Consider the following 4974-nt stretch of genomic DNA (forward strand, 5'->3'; position numbering starts at 1 on the left):
CTGCGAATCTGTGAGCATTTTTTAAGCTTTTGTGAGCTTCGGTTCATGGTTCAAACAGTTGCCTGTGACGCAGCAGAAAATTGACGACGTTAATGTTAGCTGCTACATGAAGACGGATGGAAGAATTTGTCATTAAAATAATCTAACCTGCGCCTGTGACGATAAGTGGGATTTAGAGTTTGAGAAGATGGAAAACTGTTCAACTGAGTGATACGGTAAGCCAATCTTTTTTTGTGTGTTCGCATTTCTGCATTGTTTCCACGTAACTTATTTGGTTTGATTTTGCGGTTTACTACCGCGGCCGCGCAAGCAATTCACTCTGTTCCGCCTGTTTACCAGTAACTTCGATATTTCATATAATAGGCAACATTTACCATGTTATTTGCATGACGTGCTTTTATATATATTTTTCGTTTCAGGCTTTGCAATCTGATGACGGTCCAGTGCTAATGTAAGTGATTTTAAGTAACTGTTAGTGTTACAGTTATAGTCTATCTATGTGTAGTATAATCTATGTGGTAAAAAATATGCTATCAAATGCTGTCAGTTCTGTGATCGTGCTTTTGTTCCTAATGTTGTTTTCAAATGTAGTATTCCTGATTGCCATGCCATGGTCCTACAACTACTCCCACAATTCAAAGAGAAGTTAGACGGTGTTATCCTTCAAGCAGATAAGTAGAGATTATTCAACAAATCTCATTAATCTGTAATATGTTTTATGTTTTGGTTCTGTTGATCATGGTTGTGCTGTCCTTTTTAAAAATTGTTTCAGGAATTTGCAACGCTGATGTCCAGCAATCTACATTTGCCAGAGAGTCCACGCCTTATATTTCTTGGTATGTGAACATTAAAATGGTAATTTAAACCTAAAATGAAAAGCCATAATTTACTCACCCCCCTGCAAAATATGTTTTTCTTAATTAGTGTTTTTTTTTTTATTGTTTCCAGTCCAGATATCTAAAATTCTTATTTGAAGAAGCATTTAATAGACAAGTAAAAATTGTCTTGTTTTCTGAAAGAATAAGTCAAAATTAAGTGAGTTTAAGCTTAAAACAAGCAAAATAATATGCCAGTGCGTTTTAGCGTTCTAACCCTAATCAATTTGAATTTTTAGGTGAAAATTTAATTCATATAACTATGAATAGACCACTACATCGAACCACAGTGGAACCCACAATAGTTATTTTAATTATTAATATTATTTATTAATTCTTTTTTTTTTCATTTTTTTTTATTACATGTCAATCTCTAAGCAACCAGTGCTGGATATTACGTTTGGAAGGTCAAGGTGTGTGTGGAAAGGATCACAGCCTAACTTCATCACTGGCCTGGCAGCGCTGTTTGCCTCCTCCTATAACTTCAGCTTGCAGTACCAGGAAGAGGCAGCATGCACCCTTGAGTTTGTTCAGAGGTTAGTCATTATCATATTTTCCATTCATATAAACTAGTGCAAAATGCCCATGCAAAATCAGTTTTTGTGTGTGTTTTTAGTAATTGTTGGTTTGGTGCCCGTGAAAGAGACTGTGAACACATTGAATTCAGGGAGCAGGCTAGGTTACTACAAATGATGGCTGTGAATAAACTATAATATTCAGAAGTAAACAGTGTAGCTGACTGAGTGTTTATGTATACCACAACCTTCTAAGTGCTAGTGCAAAATGCCCGTGCAAAATCAGTTTTTGAGTGTGTTTTTAGTAATTGTTGGTTTGGTGTGTTTGAGTGTTCATTGTTACAATTACACAGCAAAAGTTCAGTGACATTTTTTATTTGTGCATGGTAGAAAGCACACAGTGAACTCCGAGAAAACAATATGCTTGAGGAAACAGTTTGTGAATAGGCTACTACAAATGATGCCCGTGAAAGAGACTGTGAACACATTGAATAGGATATGTTTAGTTGGTGAATAGCATAGGCTACTATTACACAGTAGCGATAACTTTAAGCGCACCAGAATGAAATATAATATTCAGAAGTAAACAGCATAGCTGACTTACAGATTCAGTTAACATCCACAAATGAATAAGCACGTCGATTCAGGGAGCAGTGCAAAGTGCCCGTGCAAAATCAGTTTTTGTGAGCTGATCGCCGTCAAAAAAAGTTCAGGAGATATTTCTTAGTGATGGCTGATTTCAACAGTTTCAATATGATAGCATTTTGAAAAAAAAGTGTCATGAATTTATTGCATTTTTGGGGGGAAATAATCCGTTTTTATAATAGATCTTTGAAAATCCAAATCTGGATTTGACGTTTTTATAACCTAAAGATGCTATGTGAAAGTTTGAAACAGAAAATAGTGGTTTTCATCTTGCCACTTTCTTGGTAAAGAAAACACATTTTTACTCAAATTAATCTAAATGGATTTATCACGTTCTGGGACCAAACTATAATATTCAGAAGTAAACAGTGTAGCTGACATAGTGTTTATATCAGAATGTATATCAGAATGTTTATTTTTAAACCACAACCTTCTTGGGGCTTCTTTGACCGATACAACCCTCTAATGTCAGAATGTTTATTTTTAAACCACAACCTTTTAAAAATGATATATTTAACGATATCTTTAGCATTTCAGCCATCATTTGTAGTAACCTAGCCTGCTCCCTGAATTCAATGCGTTCACAGTCTCTTTCACGGGCACCAAACCAACAATTACTAAAAACACACACAAAAACTGATTATGCACGGGCATTTTGCACTAGTTAGACTGAATTGTGACTTGTCTTGACAGTATTTATTAAGCTGACTACTGGTATGAGTAGTCAGAACACAAAAGTCTTGAGACAAAACAATGGCAGTCACATATTGTAAGATATGTCAGTGCAAGTTGTTATCAGTTAAATGATTAGTGAAAATGCTGTCATTAATTACTCTCCCTCATGTTGTTCCAAACCTGTAAGACCTTCGTTCATCTTCAGAACACAAATTAAGATATTTTTGATGAAATCTGAGAGGTTTCTGAACCACCCATAGACAGCAACGTCTTTGCAACTTTCAAGGCCCAGAAAGGTAGTAAAAACATTGTTTAAATAATCCATGCAACTACAGTGGTGCAACCTTAATATTATGAAGCGACGAGAATACTTCTTGTGCACAAAAAAACCCCAAATAACGACATTATTCAACAATCTCTTCTTTTTCACGTCATTCTCCTACGCTGTTGACGTAGTGTAAACAGTGTCAAGTCACCTTCATTTATATAGCGCTTTTAACAATATAGATTGTTTCAAAGCAGCTTTACAGTGATAATAGGAAATTACAGTAACATAGATTTTGGGGTTATTTTGCGCACAAAAAGTATTCTCGTCACTTCATAATATTTAGGTTGAATTACTGTAGTTATATGTACTATTTACCGGGGTTTTTTTTTTACCACCTTTCTGGGCTTTGACAGTTGCAATGACATTGATGTCCAGAAACCTCTCAGATTTCATCAAATATCTTCATTTGTGTTCTGAAGATGAACGAAAGTCTTGAGGGTGAGTAATAATGACATAATTTTCATTTTTGGGTGCAAACATGCATTTTAGTCTGGTAAATGTCATGTTTAACATTATCATGTAGTCGTGTATGCAATAAACATTGCAAGGCTTGCAATTATTCCATTGTTATTATTTCATTGTTTTTTTCTTCTTTCTTTTCTGCCTTTTAGACGCGTTCTTGACATCAATCCTGAACGTGGATCAAAACAAAGAAAGGATAAGTAACTTGTAACCAAGTAACCAAGTTGTGCAAAAAAAAAGAACACCACTGTAAGCCTACAGGTGTCCTCACTTCTGCGAAAACTTGCAGACTTTGAATGGGATTTCGTTTGCACTTTTATGGACACAGAAACAGCAATTCAGTTCCATTATAAAGCTTGGAAGAGCCAGGACATTTTTTAATAGAACTCCGACTGTATTCGTCTGAAAGAAGAATGTTGTATAGACCTAGGATGACTTGAGGGTGAGTAAATCATGTGCTAGGCTAATTACAATTTTTGGGTGAACTATTCCTTCAAGTGCTAACTGTTACCTGTTTGTTGTTAAGTGTTAAAATTGCATTTTATGTTTAAAAAATTATTTAGCCACCATGTTCACAGAAGGCAATTTTCTGATCTTTGCTTTTAACCAAAATAAATGTTTCAAAACCCAGAAAATGTTGTTTTCTTTTTCCTAGTGTGACTACTTGGTGTAATGGTGTATAACATTACTATGCTACATGGCAATATGGTGCATACAATTGATTTAGGGGGGGGGGGGGGGGGTCCAATGATGGAACATTGTTCGTTAACCATTAATTCATATTTCACATAAATTCAGTGAAATTAAATGGGTTTTTATGTTAAAAAAACAGCAGCTGAATGTAATTCTTACTGAAGGAATGTGTTCATTAACTTTATGGCCATGTCAATGTTGCTGAAATCCATTGTTAAAAATACCAGTTTAAAATGTTAAACTTACATGCTGCTCTGTAAAGGTGATTACATTTTTAATGTATTTTTTACAGCATTGTTCTGGCAACCAAAGTTGCCAGCATTATTCCGTAAAAACTACAGGATTTTTTTTACAGTGTAGAACATGTTTTCGTTAATCAAAAGACAATGACGGAAACATGAAATTTGTTTTGAGATTAAAAATGTACTTCTCCCTGAACTTTCTGATGGTACAGTAAGGCGTCACGGGTAAGTCTAAACAGAATAGCAGTCCATAGGTATCTTTCGAGAACTATATGTTTCGAACAATGTGTTTTCTGTTTTTTGGTGTATTGTTTACTGACTGCCGGATAGTGTATATCATTTTGATCACTTTGTCTATGATTTGAGAGCAGTGTTTGATGAACACAGCTAAAACTGTTTTGAGGCGAAAGTTTCATTTTGCAAGAGGAGTCAGAGGGTTTGTGAATATTACTTGAAGATGAGGTTTTGTGTTTAATGTTTTCAGAAGATGGAGCAAAGTTTCAGAAATTGTGTTTTAGCAATTGAGAAAAACTGTAATA

At 34.9% G+C, this 4974-nt stretch overlaps 1 long non-coding RNA gene across 1 annotated transcript; it reads left to right on the plus strand.

Annotated features, from left to right (window-relative positions):
* The first annotated feature begins 597 nt into the window (after positions 1-597).
* LOC309490614 lies at positions 598-3786 on the plus strand. The gene is made up of 3 exons (XR_014202766.1): positions 598-836; positions 1254-1411; positions 3650-3786. It is a non-coding gene; the product is annotated as an uncharacterized lncRNA (long non-coding RNA).
* Positions 3787-4974: the final 1188 nt, after the last annotated feature.

This window comes from Leuciscus leuciscus (assembly GCF_965113295.1).
Source record: "Leuciscus leuciscus genome assembly, chromosome: 25".
Lineage (NCBI taxonomy): Eukaryota > Metazoa > Chordata > Actinopteri > Cypriniformes > Leuciscidae > Leuciscus > Leuciscus leuciscus.